Raw genomic sequence first — 15,991 nt, 5'->3', positions numbered from 1 at the left:
ATGGAGAACAAGAAAAAACACTCTCCAAGTTGGTCATTGGTAATTGTTGGAAAAGCAAGGGATATAAGAGCCTGGAACAAATTAAGAGCATCATTTTAAAATATAATCATGAAGAAAAGATTATTGAGCACTAAGAACAGACAGGAAGTATCTATATAAATAAGGAGATGTTGTGTGATTGCTGGCACAAAATGGTTAATGGTAAATTGAAATCTAAGTTCTCCAAATAAGTGCTATTCTGTGCTTACCTCTTAAAAATTCGAATTGAATTTAGAAATTTAAATTAACTCTAGAATCTTAAAAAGAAAATAATTTGAAATACAAGAACACATGACTAAATTGTTACATATCTAAAGGAGTGTCGGGTAGGAGGCAGAAACTGATAATAATTTTAGAACACACAGATATGGCTGGTGGACATGTCAACTGCCTCTTACCTTTCATGTATTTATAATTTTTGTTACCAGTAGGAAAGAAGTAAGACGATGAACTCTGCATCAATTTTTCCTGTGAAATCGCACATGAAATTAAAGGAAATAATGGCTGAAAAATCTCAAATTTGGTGAAAGACATAAAGCTCCAGATTTTAAAAATCTCAGAGAACTCAAAACTGTTTATACTCAGGCCAATCACAGTCAAGTTTGTAAAAATGAAAACATAGAAAAAACCTTGTAAATGGCCCAAGAGAAGCAGTATTTTTACCTATAAGGGAACAAAAAATTCTCAAATGACAGTGAATTTCTTACAAGAAATGATGGACTTGAGACAAAACTCCATTGATCACCTGATCCTATAAAATCCCTTACTCTAACTGGTGGTCCACAATGACACTATGGATCTTCAGGAATTATTGTCAATTCAGAGCCAGTGTCTATTAATCTCTGAAAATACTGATTACATTTCCTTTCCCATTACATAGTGCTCTAGTAAATGACTGCAGGTCCTTTTGGGGAAGGCTGAGAGGTAGATTAACAGTATACAATTTTGGCAGTGTAGCAGGGATGGGTTCCAGTCTTCTCCTTCATCCCAGGCGTTCCGGATCTGTGAATTGGCTCAAGTCTGGGAATTGATTGATGATCTGTTTTAGTGATTCATGTCAGATTTCTGTTCACCAGATCTGAGGCTTTTCTCCTTGTACAGTTCAAGTAAGACTTCAGTAGACCTCTCATATGCTTCAGCTCTACAGACACCATGATCAACCAGTCATTACCAAAGGTTTCTGTCAGTCAGCCTATTCTGATTAACATCTGTAATCGTACCCACTTTGTCTTTGATGATTAAATGCTATCACTGGCCCCTGTCACCTTGAGTTCCAGTCATCACCATTATGTTTAGGGATTCCAGTACAATAGGGAAGACCCACGATAGAGCTCTTCTTTTATGCTGGGGCTATCCTCATGAATTTACTAGTCACAGCCATGGTGAAAGGCATTCCTCCGGAACCCCTTGGTTTGGATGAACAGAACCAACACAAACACTGTCTCTAGCATCCCTAAGACTTTGGGTATTTCCCTCTACAGTATAGTAAGAAGGTCCTGAGATTTCAACTTCATTTAGTGTAGGCCATATGTGGGTCTATTTTTTAATCAACAAACATAGAAAACTTTTAGAGTCATTCCTAGGCCCTCAAGTTAAAATTTTGAATTCATAATCTCTGCTCAGTAGTCCCATATCAATATATTTTAACTGATCTAACTTTATATTACTTTCAGCTTGATCCTGCACCCTTAAGATCCATTCCCACGCGTATATCTCTAGCTGGAATCACAAGCAATCTGGGAACTGTTTCTGAATTCGTTTCTGCATTGCAGATGGCTTTGCTCTAAAACCTGTTCCAGGATTTTCATGTTTCCAAAGAGCATCCTGAACTGCCATGGTCACGTGGGTCATAATTAGATCACCTATTTCATAAGCCCCCTAATGGAAAACCTACCTCCTTCATGTCTGGACCTGACCAAAACCAAAACATCACACTGAATCCAATCAAGCTTATACATCTAGTTTTGAATTTACAGGAAATATGGGGGATGACAGCATATTTAATGACACCATGGGAATGAATAATATTCAGATGTCAAAAGTTCTGTTGCACAACAGTTCTGGTTTCAGAAAAAAGTAAATGATATGAAATTTAAAAAGAGGAGTGAAAATTTTACAGACACTTGTTAAAGAGACTTAACAGACAATTGAAAAGAACACAGTGTTGGATCTTTCTGGAGTCTTGTTTCAAATAAATCATATGACTACTGCTACTAATAACAACAATATAGTTACAAAGATTACTGAAGGTCTGCTTCGTATTAGGTGTTATTAAAGAATTAGTATAATTGTTGGGTGTGATATTGGCACAGTATCATTTTGTAGTATGTATTAGCAATGTATCCTGAAGTATTTACTATGGAATAAAATAATACCCTGAATTTACTCTAAAATATTCTAGCGTGGTAGGGAAAAAAGAGACAGGATACTTGAAAAGGACTGCCATTATGTTACTGATGGATGCTGAGGGATGGGCCCGTGGTCGTCGTAAGTCATTACCTTCTTCTGTATTTGAGTGTATGTTTCACATTTTTCATATTAAATATAAAGGCTCAAGGGCCACATTCTGGAAGGCTGAAGCTTGAGGGGGCTCTACAGCTCTCCCAAGCCTGCCGGGACCTGGCAGGGGAGCTTGGGTCTGATCTGGTAGGGGAGCAGAGTCTCGTGGAAACTGAGGATCTGGAAGACAGAAGCGACAGGAAGCCACAGAGCCACCGCCTCCACCCTCCGGACACATTGGCCACAATCACATTACAACTACAGTTGTAAATATTATAATATTATAAATATTATTGTAAATTGTAAATAGAGCCTTTGGGATCTGCAGCACTATTTAGCCCGTAAGTAACCAGCAAGATCTTCCGTAGCTGGGACCTGTTTGCTCTCTGCTCCTCTTACAATTCAGGATCTTGAAACTAGCGAAGCAGAGCTTTCCTGCCGCCACCTTCACTTTTCTAAGTGCTGAGCAATGAAGGGTCCCCTTGGCCTTGGCCGAGCCCTCCTTTTTAAAGACTTAAAGCCTCCTTAAGTTCAGATGGGTTTGTATGGTACTGAGACTGAACCCACGTCAGGCAAAGGTTTCCAAGGGAGGGAGTTTGCCTGGAAAGTTCTGGTTGGACGTGGCGTCTAACGCTCTGAAATTAAGGGATACAACTGGTACTTGGGAAGAATAGTTCAAATGGTAGACGCCAGCGGACACGAAACAAGAAGATCAATGCCCATATTCCCCAAAGTTTCTCTTCTTGTGGTAGGTGCGTTGTGGGTTCTTTGTAGAACTGTAGCCATAGCATAAGATGCTCTATCTTGAGCAGCACGAATTTTTTAACTTACGTATGTTTTCCTTTCTTGCTGACCCTGACATGTCTTAGATAATGACTAGTTAACTAGGTGAGAATTAACCTTGCTTGTTTAAGAATTCCAGGGACTGGCCTTAAAGAGGTGGAAGATGGCTGAACTTGGAATAGAAGATTAATTGCACATAAAACCATCAGAGGATGCTGATCAGACCACCCCCCGACCAGTTTCGAGATGATTATCAGAGCTGACTGTGCTCTTCTGCACCTAGTTCCCCCACCTGTGCACCCCTGACACTCCCTTTTAAAACCATTGTCCTCTAACTGGTAACTTGGAGATGGCCTCAGGACATGAGTCCACCATCTCCCCAGGTTGCTGGCCTCCTGAATAAAGCAACTTTTCCTTTTCCACCAACACTTGTCTCTCCAATATTAGCCCTTCTGGCAGTGAGCAGCAGAACCTGAGTTGGACACTGGCCTCCTCCAGTCACAGAACTTAATGTGTAGGCAGTGTAAAAAGCAGGAACCGTGCGGCTTGTAGAGAGGGGAATATTTTATAAGCTTCTGGTTTTTCTCAGATCAATGTAGAACACAGGAAGATGAAGGTTTTAGTCAGTTCTTCAAATTAATGTCTATGAGTCATAAAGGAAGACACTAAGGTAGCAGTGGGTCCATGTTTAGAAAGCCCGTATGTGTTGGACATTTTCCTCTCAGGGTTCAAATGACCTTCAGCAAATCTTACTTCCACCTCTTCCTTCCTTGCTCTCCGTACTTTAAAGAAGCCAACTTGTTCTCTCCTTGGATACTTTCCAATACTACACATCTCTCTGCTCTTCCAATGCCTCTGTAGACCCTCCTAACACTTTTTCTTTCTTTTTTTTTTTCCCTAACACTTCCAATGACTTGTTTTAGGTTTAGATTTAGAGCCCTTGAGATTGATGAGGGCAGGAGCACTTGGTTCATCCCATCATCACCAGGGCCCAATCCTCCACCTTCAAGAAGTAATTATTGAGTGAATGTGAGAATGAGTGAATGAGTTAAAATATATATCATACAGGGTTGGTAAGTAATGTAAAATAAAGTTCTCTTCCAGTTACTCTTTGGGACAAGTATTAAAAATGTTTGTAGAGAGAAATGACAAGGATAAAGAATCATTTGGGGTATGAAGATGAGGGAGGAAAGATAAAAAAAAAAAAAATGAGAAGTTTGGAAAGGTGCATTGCAGTCAGCCAGAAACCACCATCTTTAAGTATAAAAACACACTGCCTTATTGCACTGCTATAAACCACAACCTGGATATGATTTTCACCAAAAATGATACTATACACTGGAGTACTTTTATTTGAAAGAAAAATATTTGCTTCAAATTAGCTTTCCACAGAGCACTTGCTTCTGTGAAGCCAAGTGTTTCATCAAAGAGTCATATATTCAGATTTCCTTTCCCATTAATGCAGTTTCTTTTTCTCTTCTTCATAAATAACCAAAGACTCTAAATAGGTTTGCAAGCAAGCCTAATGAAGTTTGTAGGTGGTAACTGCTCTAGGGGATGTGGAAGAGGGGCTGCCAAGTTTCAGTTTCCTGATGAGAGGTTAATTTCCCAAAGAGAGGCATTGGGAAAAGCAGACCAGGAGGAGACTCATAGGCGAGTCCAGGCAATAGAGGGGTTAACTGAAGCTCTGAGATGAGTTTGCAGATACTTTTTACATTATGTCTAATTTTCAATATGTTTTAAAATTGCCAAAATAAAATATTTTTACTTTTTTTTTTCAAAAAGGAAGAGTTTGGAAAAATATTTTTACTAAATAATCTTTAAGATAATAATTTTAAAAGAGAAGATAATGTAATTGGAAAAACTATGTAAGATAATGTAATTGAAATTTGAGGAGGGAAAAAATCCTCCAGTCATTCTCCTAATTGGATAGACCTCAAACATTTATACATACATAACCTATACTCTATTGTTATGTAAATATAAAATACTAAAATCATTGTGAAACTAGATTGTCCTTTGTACTGAAGAATCTGGCTTACTCAAGTATGAGTGGAGGCATTGGAAAAAGAAACAAAAAATATGGAAACAAAATTGGTCGATTGTTAAAAAGATCCATAGAGTTCAAAGCCCTTAACCAATTAATTCTCCTAGATACGAGTTGCTTGAAAACAAAAGCTCCTTCAAGAAGTCTGTTAAATATCAAGAGAACAATATGTTATGGTAGAGCTGAAGAATAATCTGCAAAACCTGTTCTAAGAAGTCAGCACCTTAAATGCAAGTGCATGCACACTTACAGAGGGGCGGGAAACACGACAGAGATCATAGAAAGTGGAGAGGAGGGCAAACCTCATTAGGCCAAACTCAGAATACTGAACAAATACTTAAAGAGAGCATAACTGGAAATGCTAGGAAACTTTCGAAAACACTCCCACTTCTTCACACCAAAAGCACACGCTCGACGAAGGTGGGATTCGAACCCACGCGTGCAGAGCACAATGGATTAGCAGTCCATCGCCTTAACCACTCGGCCACCTCGTCCACATGTACTCCCGTCTTGGCGTGCTTTACTTCAGAGTTTATACTCGGGAACTCGCTGGAGTTATCCCGGAGGGAAAGACGCTTAGGAGACGGCTTAGACACGTCTGGGAGACGTGGAGGTGGCTAGCTTCCACACGAATGGACAAAGAACTGGGATGGAAAAGCTGCGACGGGGGCAAAAAACGGGCTTAGCTTTCACAGGAGTCATAAAATTGGTGGAGACGTGGTAGAAACACATCTGCCTGGGCTTTCACTCCCCTTTCTCGGGCTGCCTGGTCCCCGGCAGGAGGCGCCTCAGCGTCAAGTCCTGGCAGGCGGTGGGCGTGACGCGGCCAACCTGGGCTGATCCAGTTTGCTGTCACCGTCCCTCGTCAGGGGAGCCTGGACCCGCGGGCCGAGAGCGCGGCCGGGTGTCCGCAGGGGCAGAGCTTCCCAGAGCCGGTTCCACTGGAGTCGCTGTCAGGGGAGCTGGCGAATGTGGACTCCTAATTCGTGGTTAATGAGACAGTCTGGAAAATTAGACGACGGATCTGAATAGGGCTCAATTTCTATTCCGTGTTATTGCCGCTTCTACAATACTTTCGGGTGAAATTGCATAGAGAAGAATCTTTAACTTCGTGGGGCTCTCCTCCCGGGTCATCCGCATCTGAGGAACCACGAATTCTGATTCCTCCACGGCCCCCGCGCCCCCCCAGATACCTGTGTGTTTTCTAGGGAGAGTTTGTCCAACTTTCACTAGGTTTTCCAAGCGTTCTGGTACTGAAAACGTCAAGAAACTCAACACTAGCGAGAAAATAATTCGAAGGAAGAAAGAGGGGAAAAAAGAGTGTTCAGCTCCATCTCGTTGTTTCATAAGAATGAACACAACGGACAGATGAACGAACAAGAATAGGAACTAATTCTGACTAATCAGATTGATCATAAGTGCCCAGGAAAAGAAGGTAACATTGAAGATGAGTCTTGACGAGCAAGTTTTCTAGCGGTGGTGAAGAATGAGGTTGTCCCAGACTGAGGAAAGGACCTGAGCAAAGGCAAGGAGGCGTACAAAGCAATCATATGATTCATCCTGTTGTCAATTCTGATAGCAAAGGGTAAAAGAATTATATTCCTTTCACAAGGAAGGACAGTATAATTAACAGGAAAATTGTCAAAAGTAGGCCTTTCAGGAAGGGGTGGTGAATCATTGGGACAGTAATACACTAACTCTCATGTATTTGAAATTATTAAAGAGGAATTTGAAAATTAAAACACTGAAAACATATACTTAAACAGATTTATTAGATGGCAGATTAGATAGAGCAGAAAGGAGAATTAGGACACTGGAAGTTAGATTTGAGGGAACTATGTAAAATACTATCCACTGATACAGGTAGTTGGAAATTAGGAAAGAGGAATAGGAAAAATGAAGGCTAGGAGAGAAGTTCTACCATATATCTAATCAAAGTCCCAAAAGAAATTATTGAGAGAATAGGAAAGAGTCAAGTATCTCCAAGTACGCATCACATATGCTTCAACAATTATCAACATTTTGCCAAACTGGTTTTCCATATTATTGTAAGGTTAATCTCAGGCATTATATTATTTTGTGTTTCCTTTCATCTGTTCAATAAGAATCTTTAATAGATAAAGAGGGTGTTCATTCGTCTTCAAAATTCTAGAAGTTATCAGTATAATTTGTTGAATAAATAGTTTTCAATCAGCCAATTCTGCCACTATTTTCAGGAACAGCTGTGGAGAGAACAACAGTTTTTGTTTGTTTGTTTATGATGCTATTGTCTATTACCTGTGTTTCCATTTATTTTCTATTGCCATTAAAAGTCTACAAAGTAGGAATGCTTCTAGATTTCACTGTTTAAAATGAGATGATCTATGCGTAAAACAAGAAGCAAAATTATTCTCAGTAGATTTCTACAAAAGTGCAAGGCTTGAGGAACATAAGCTTGCAAGTTCAAGACTACTACCTTCCTAATAATCTGCCCTGCCGCTCTCTTCCACTCCCGCATTTTAAAATCAAGACTAAAGTTGCTCCTCATTGCCTTCATCCATCTCTTCCCTCTTTAGGCATCCAGTCCAACTATTCTCGTGGTGACTTAACTCTCAAATACCTGACTGAGTTATCTCACTCTCTGGCCATGCTCTGTGGATGCCAGAGGTCTCCTGGTTAAGTAATCAGCATGCCAGCTCCAGCCCACTGTCTACCCAGACATCAAGACTGTAAACTGGCACCCTGAGCATACTATAAGCCTGATTAAAACCCTTTAATAACTATCGATGACCTACACCCTGGCGATAGACTTCTGTCCTCTCTCACCAGCCTCCCTTGCACTCTTCCACCCACACTCTGGCTGCATCCCATATTTGGTAGCGATGTACTTGGGGAAAATCAAAATACCTTCTTTGGGGAAAATGTGTGAGAGTAGCTCATATTTTTTCAGAAGTCACATGTGGAAAAGCCTGGAGTGTGAGGCTGTGCTGGAGGTTTGCTCTTCTTTACACCTGCAGAAGTCTCTAAACTTCTCTATTCAGTGATAGCCCGCCTTTTATTACAAAAGAAGAGCGCAGAGCATTTGGAGAGAGCTAAGTGATGGGTCGGTGGTCCTGCTCAGGGCTTCCTCTTCCTCTGCGGAGAGGTCCAGGAAGTTAAAATAGGGCGAAGCTAGAGCTTTCCTAGAGCGACCTTCCAGGTCTAGCTGTTTTTCACTCTCCTTTGCTCGGTGGTCGGGGATTCCTGCCCGAGGCTGCTTATGAGTTGTCTCAACTCCATTCCGTACAGTTTGGCCTTGGTGGACATAAAATTACCAACGGATCCTAGAGGGCCTGAAAGACATATGGATATAGAGATGACATCGATGACGTCAACTCGCAGGCGAGGGGGAATTAGCTCAAATGGGAGAGCACTCGCTTTGCATGCGAGGGGTAGCGGGATCGATACCCGCATTCTCCATCTGCAGTTTTGCGTCAGCGGCTTATGAGGCAGATTCAAAGCCAGGAATAATTGGATGTGTTAAAGGGAGGTAGTTAAAACATTCATGTTTTTTCTATGAGGTTGTTTACCATTCTACAACACCCAAGACAAGGGCACAGTGGTGGGGAACAAATCTAGAGCAAGTGATGACACTTAGGAAAAAAAGAAGGCCGTGGTGCATATATTTATTTTATTCTCTGTAATTATAGAAGTTTTAAGGATTAGAATTGAAACCTAAGTGGAGCCTTGACAGAATCATATAAACTTTAAGATATCTCATTTTCATTATTTTCTGACTATATTATGCTCTGACTACATTTTTCTTTTTTCTCAAAAAAAAAAGCATTTGAAAATATATATTAGTAGAACTACTTTGTTTTCTATGTGCTACGGTCTGAATATTTGTGCCCCCCTAAAATTTATATTTTGAAAACCTAATGGTCAGGGTGATGGTATTAGGAGGTGGGGCCTTTGGGAGATGATTAGCTAATGAGGGCAGAGCCTTCATGAATGGGATTTGTGCCTTCATTTACAAGGCCCCAGAGTATAACTGATTCACTTCACTGTACAGCAGAAACTAACACAACATTGTAAATCAACTACACCCCAATAAAAAAAATTCTTTTAAGGCCCCAGAGAGCTTGCTTGCCCCTTCCACCATGTAGGAAGTCAGCAAAACCAGAAGGCTCTCACCAGACACCTGATCAGCTGGTGTCTTAATCTTGGTCTTTCCAGCCTCCAGCACTATGAGAAATAAATGTTGAGTTTTTTTACAAGCCACGCAGTCTATGTATTTCTGTTATAGCAGCCCAAACCAACTAAGACACCATATTTACTCTTTTCATGTAAGTTTCTAATTTTATAAAGCCCAATTTTATTTTACTAAGTTTACAATGTATGTTTACTGTATGTTTTTATACTATTCTGTAAAAGGAAAGCACAATTTGGTAGGACTTTGTTAAAGTAATTAAACAAGGAGACCATTAGACTGAGGTGGCTCTAAATGCCTTGGTGGATTAGGTAAGCAAACCAAAACTGGAATCTGAGAAAATGAAATTTAAGAACAGCTTATCACAATGAGCCAGCTAGGCTTTCCCACATAAAGCAGTCTTAAGCTATAGCCAATCAAATAATTGCTTTGCTTTGCTTCTGACATATCTACAGAAGTCTTCCCTCTAGCTTCTGCCTGCAGAGCCTCCTAACCACTTTTTGTTTGGCACTCCCTAATTTGAATGGGTGCTTGCTCAAATAAACCCTTGAAATTTTTAATGTACTTCAGTTTATGTTTCAATGGGTGCAATGGTTAAGTTTTTAAATCTAAGGAATTAAAATCATATTAAATAAAACAAAATGTCTAGTATGATACAAAATACTGCATATAGCCTAAATATATACTTTGACAGCTTCCAAGATACTCTGGTGGCTTAGCAGGAGCTATGAAGTGATAAAGTGTCCACTTTATTATCTGGTGCTTTTCTGGATGGGACCTCCCTACCTTTCCCAAAGAGATGACTCTGCGACTGGACAATGTCCTGGTACATGCAGGACATATTTAGGAATCCAGACCTCAAGAGAGAGTTCTCTGGACCCAGCTTTATTCCATGCACCTTCTGTGACTTGTCCTGGGTGGGACATACATGCTTTCAAGTATGGGATAATATTTACAGCTAGGAAAAGTACTCTAAATTACTTAGCTCAATTCACCCTCTTGGGGTGAAGTAAGGAGGCATGTAATAAGATGTATGACCAGGCAGACTCCTTGCATCACTGTGGAGGGGGGAGCATATTTTTAAGTCAAAATCACTACCTACTTCCTATCTACCCCACTCACAACAATATGCTTTTTCCTGTAATGTTGTTCTACAGATTTCTGGTTTCTGGGCCTCATTATCACTCATCCTTTTCCAGGCCCAGACAGTTGGATCATATGAGGATGCCAGGTTTTGTTTCTCAGTTGATAAAAGCTGCATGGCTGTTAGTTCATCAGGGTGAAATTAAATGGGAAAAATACTACAGGTGACTCTCTTTTCAGAAAACAGTATTTTAGTTTCCCCCAAAACCAGAGATTTAATCAAGCAGGAACTCCATGCAAGTTCCCACTTTTGATTCCCTCTAATGGAGTTCAATGCTTATCACCTCTGGGAAATTACTTAGCGATTTCTAAGTACGCACCAGGGGATCCCTGAGGAATGATGGTCATAAGAGCAAAGTGACTATCTTGATGTGAACTTCTATGTTTAACTGATGATTTTAATAATCGGTTAAATTATGCAGTCACACTTCCAAACTCCTACTTCCTCACTGACTTTTCTCTATCAGTAATCCTGTCCTGAATGCTTCCTTAGCCAATTACTCTCATTGCCACACCCTGAGTTATTGTATACAATACTACTAGCAATTGTAATTTTAGTCACACCACCCTCTGTGACCACTATGTCTAGATCCAGCAATTAACTCCACTTAACTTGAACTTAAAGTCAGAAAGAGAAAAACAAATATCGTATAATATTGCTTAAATGTGGAATTTAGAAAAATGGTACAGATTAACTTATTTGCAAAGCAGAAATAGAGACACAGATGTAGAGAACAAAGATATGGATGGATACAAGGGGGAGGGGGTGGGATGAATTGGGAGATTGGGATTGACATATATACACTACTATGTATAAAATAGATAAATAATAACCTACTGTATAGCACAGGGAACTCTATTCAATGCTCTGTGGTGACCTAAATGGGAAGGAAATCTAAAAAAGAGGCGATATATGTATACGTATAGCTGATTCACTTTGCCGTACAGCTGAAAGTAACACAACGTTGTAAAGCAACTATACTCCAATAAAAATTTTTTTTTAATGAAAAAAACAAAAAAAGAGCAAAGTGAGCCGGGGGGTGGGGGGGAGGTCAGGAAATGTTCTTTATTTGAGATCAGCTTGCAAGGCAAGGTGGGGATAAAGAATTAGAGAAACTAACCCACTGCAGCACAAAAGATTCATTCAGTCGGTAATTGCTTGACGCTAATTGGCGCTAAGGGAGCGGTAAGAATAAATGCTATAGGACAAATTCAAACACATCAAAGATGGTGTAGTAGACAGGAAAGCAAAGGGAAAGGGTCTCTTCAAGGGATGCTATCTCCGATTGGAAAATAATGCTCCAGGTGAGGATCGAACTCACAACCTCGGCATCACTCGCACACATACTGCCATATAAGTACCGCGCGCTGTCCGATTGCGCCACTGGAGCTCCTATATTCTCCCTTTCCGGTCACCCATTACATGGCCTACGCAGGAATATTCAGAGTTTTTCTCCGGTAGTAAAGGTCCGAGTACCTCCATCCTTCCCGGAGTCCCGCAACTGCATCTTGCGCACAAAGGCGGACTGTGGTCAGCTGCAGACGCCACCTGGCCACAAATCCTGAAGACGCGGAGGGTGCTCTGCTAGCGGAAACGGGGGCGGATACTTTCAAGACGACCGCGAAAAGTGCAGACACTCGGGAGACTCCGACCTCCTCGAGCATTCGAAGGAGGACTTTCAGTGGGCAGAGTGGGCGGGAGAGACTTCTGCGGCTGCGTGGGTCCCGGAGCCTTTCCATTTGTCTCTCTCCGGGATGCTTCTCCTCGGGGCGTCGGAGGGAGGCTTGCTCTCTGAGCCTGGGAAGGGGGTGAATGTGGGAGGACCACGAAGCCGTTGCAGGCTATCTCAGAGTGTGTGAGCATCCAGAATTCCTGTGGGCTTCCAGAGCACATTTGCTTAGTGCTCTTTAGTTTGGTGGTAATCTTTCACGAGTTAGAAGACAATCTACCCCCAAGGTACACCTCTTATTGAATGTCTTTGACGTTTTTTAAATGTAATATTTGGATAACTTCAGAAAGCAGTATTTGAACCTAAAACGCATTTGTATCATCGGCCTGCTGTGATCCAGTTGAGTTTCAAGTATTCCGAATCCAAGCATATAGTTTCAAATATGCGCAACGATAGCCCATTCAGCCTGTGTGCTGCTAGATTTTAAATTTGGGCAAGAATACAAACTACCTGGTGTATAAATTTTTATACTGTCCTAGGAGATTCTTTAAAACACTTAGTTTCTTTCTAGTCACTTCTTTAAGTTACTTAATTTTCTTAATGAGATAATAGGAATCTCCATGGAGCAATGCTTAGTGTCAAATTTTGGTATGATGTTTAAAAATGGAGCAAAGGATTCAAATTTCCAATAATAATTATGATGATGGCTTGAAGTAGAATTTATACAGGGCTTCTTTTTTTAAAAATACTTTTACATTTATTTTCTCAGTCTAGTTCTATAGCAATCCTACAGGGGTAGTTTTTTTTTTTTTATTGAAATAATACATAAACAATATTCTCTGACCACTTACTGTGTTTAATAAAAGATAAGTGTAAATGAACAAAACAGTCAATCTCTTGTGGAGTTTATATCTGAGAGACCCAGAAAAGTCATAGAATTTTAAAAATGTATCAGTGAGCATAATTGAATATAATAGAGAGCAGGTAGCACTTTCAGTCATGTGAGCAGAGCGTTTACAAAAGAAAAAGAAATTAGCTTCTAGCCTTTTAGGTGACAGAGATGTCAAATTTATATTTCTAAACATATTATTATGGAAATTTTCAAACATAATGAAGTTGGCGTAATTAGATAAAGAACTCCCATGTAATCGATCTTACGATCATTAACATGTTACCAATCTTGTTTCCTCTGTCTTACCAGTACTATTTTTGTGTTGGGGGTAGGCGGTTGGAGGTGGGAGTGAAAGTAAAATCTAGACATATCATTTCACCCTAACTTCTTCAGTTTGTATGCTTAGAGATAAGAACTCTTTTTCTTTTATTTCACTTTCTTTTCTTTATATGAGTGCAATATTTCTATTACATTCAGCAAATTTAGCAGCAATCTCTCACTATGAGAAGTGACTTAGCCAAAAAGTAAGTGACAAAACTAGGATTTGAATCGAGGTTCTCTGTCTCTAGCTTCTCCTACTTGATTCCTTTTCCAAGTCATTTTAAACAAGGAACTGTCATCTTATATTAAGGGAGTGTGTGCCTTCAAGTGAACGTGGAGTAATTAATTAATTCATTTTTTTAATGTGTAGACTGAGAAGTTGTCTATAAGGGAAAGAGTAAGTGACCCACTGTTTACAGTAAACAATTTGCTTGCTAAATATATTTATAGTTTCCCTTTATTCCTTTTTTGACATCAACAGAAATCTATTTGCCTGCATACTTTGTTTTCTGGGGTCAGTTCAAAGCTCAGGAGAAAGTATGGTGCTCTTCTCAATGGGGACCCCACCAACCTTGAGACTTAAAGATATTGTCTTGCAATATCTACTCTTCCTAAGTCTCAGGGCTCGGTTTCCATGTGCACATGATTGTCAAAAGCAGTCTTTACCTTGTTGAGTTACCTCTGGTTTCATAAATAGTCCTTCTCTTCCCAGCCAATAGCGTTATCATGCTATCCTCTTTTAATAGTTTAACTGATTGACACATAAACCTATAGTGCTAAGCTGAAAATGTATTACTATTGCACACTCTAACATCCTAGTTTATCCTAGGAATATGTTGGTATATAGTGCACATACAACAAAAAAAGTCAGTTGAGGGAAACTGACAGATATGCCAACCCTCTGTCCTAAGGATGATCCTTTTGTTCCTGAATTAGTCATCGATTCCACAAATATTTATTTAGCACCTGCCTTGTGCCAGAAGTCATACGTGAATAGAAGAGACAAATAGGATCCCTGCATTCCCAGAGCTTACATTTAAGAAAATTTTAAACAGGGGTTCCTAGCAACCCTCTGCTTTTTTGTCTCACTTCCATTTATTCATTTATTTGCTAATTCCTTCATCAATAAACATGCAGAATGTCCACCATTGCCAAGCAGTGTGTTAGACAAAAGGTTGAGATCAAAAGGCATTACGTGTCTTAATATCATTCTGGTGAAGGAATTGAAGGGTGTAGTATGAACCACTGTACCCTTAACACAAAACGGATTTCCATTTAAATCTTCCCAGTTATTTCCCTGATTATCCCATTTTCTCTCTCAAGTGTCATTTAGTCTTGTACGAGAATACAGTACTCTTGCTTATTCTGTATTAGAAGTTAGAACTAAGGACACAAGCCATAACTTTTGAGGCACACATGTATCAAAGAAAACAAAGGCCTTGCTGGGTGGAGGGGGTTGGAAGATGATATATTTTTTTAAAAACAGGGCCAGCAGGATAGGATCTCACATTTTTGTTGGGATGTAGAGTTCACATACTTATGATGTCACTAAATGTTTCTGCCAATGAGGAGACAGGAAGGCACCACAAGGTTCTACTCTTGAAGAGAAGGCTAGGATGGGCCTCTGTGTTAAAAAGTGCTGTAGAAAACAAAGTATAATCAAAAGATGAAAGCTGACACAGAAATATTAAAAGAAGAAATAAGAGAAAAGGTAAGCTGGGATCATTAACAGTGAGAGAAGATGGGAAGGGGGCTGTGATTTGAGGGGAGTGATGATGGAGGGGAACGTTGAGGCTGCAGAGCATCAGAAAATTGTTACTTCTCTTGACATCACTAGGGAATGTATTTGGTATATGCTATGTTTTTTTTCCATTCTGTTAAAAGATATTCACTGAGATCCTGTTACATGTAAAGCACTACGCTAAATGTGGTGGGAGATTAACAAGTTGGGCTGTTGTTTTCCAGGGACTTCTAGTGTAGGTGGTGAGACAGGATACCCGGACACCCAGGAAAAGCATAGTAACAATACAAGGCTGTGGACGGTTGTGTACAAGTGGTTCAGAGAAGACGTATAGATCAAGGAGAAAGATCTCAGTTCTTGCTGGTGAGGGACACAGGGTCAGTCTGTGACCTGGAGAGGATTTGGTTAGGAGATGAGGAGGGAGAGCTCTGCAAGCTGAGTATGAGAAAAGACAAGGAGGTTGGACTTATATGGGTGTTTAAGAATGGACAGAAATCCCAAAGAAACTGAGGAAATCTAACTCTGTGCCTCCTCCCCACCCACCCCCCACCTTTTTTTTTTTTTTCAGTCAGCACCCTTTTGTGTGAAATGTGGGATAGTTAAACCATATCGCATTCTTATCCTCATCTGTACTTTCACTGGTTCTGCCCTTCTGTGGTGGGCCTTCAGCCTTTCTCCCTGGGTGAGG

At 40.2% G+C, this 15,991-nt stretch overlaps 2 non-coding genes across 2 annotated transcripts; both read right to left on the bottom strand.

Annotated features, from left to right (window-relative positions):
* Positions 1–5,780: 5,780 nt before the first annotated feature.
* On the bottom strand, positions 5,781–5,862 carry TRNAS-GCU (transfer RNA serine (anticodon GCU)). Its single transcript has one exon. It is a non-coding gene; the product is annotated as a tRNA-Ser (tRNA).
* Positions 5,863–11,976: 6,114 nt separating this feature from the next.
* TRNAI-UAU (transfer RNA isoleucine (anticodon UAU)) lies at positions 11,977–12,070 on the bottom strand. The gene is made up of 2 exons: positions 12,033–12,070; positions 11,977–12,012 (listed from the first exon to the last, which is right to left on the bottom strand). It is a non-coding gene; the product is annotated as a tRNA-Ile (tRNA).
* Between the last annotated feature and the right edge of the window lie 3,921 nt (positions 12,071–15,991).

Source organism: Balaenoptera ricei, chromosome 11 (genome assembly GCF_028023285.1).
Source record: "Balaenoptera ricei isolate mBalRic1 chromosome 11, mBalRic1.hap2, whole genome shotgun sequence".
In the NCBI taxonomy this organism is placed as follows: domain Eukaryota; kingdom Metazoa; phylum Chordata; class Mammalia; order Artiodactyla; family Balaenopteridae; genus Balaenoptera; species Balaenoptera ricei.
This window is presented reverse-complemented; position numbering and strand designations above follow the sequence as displayed.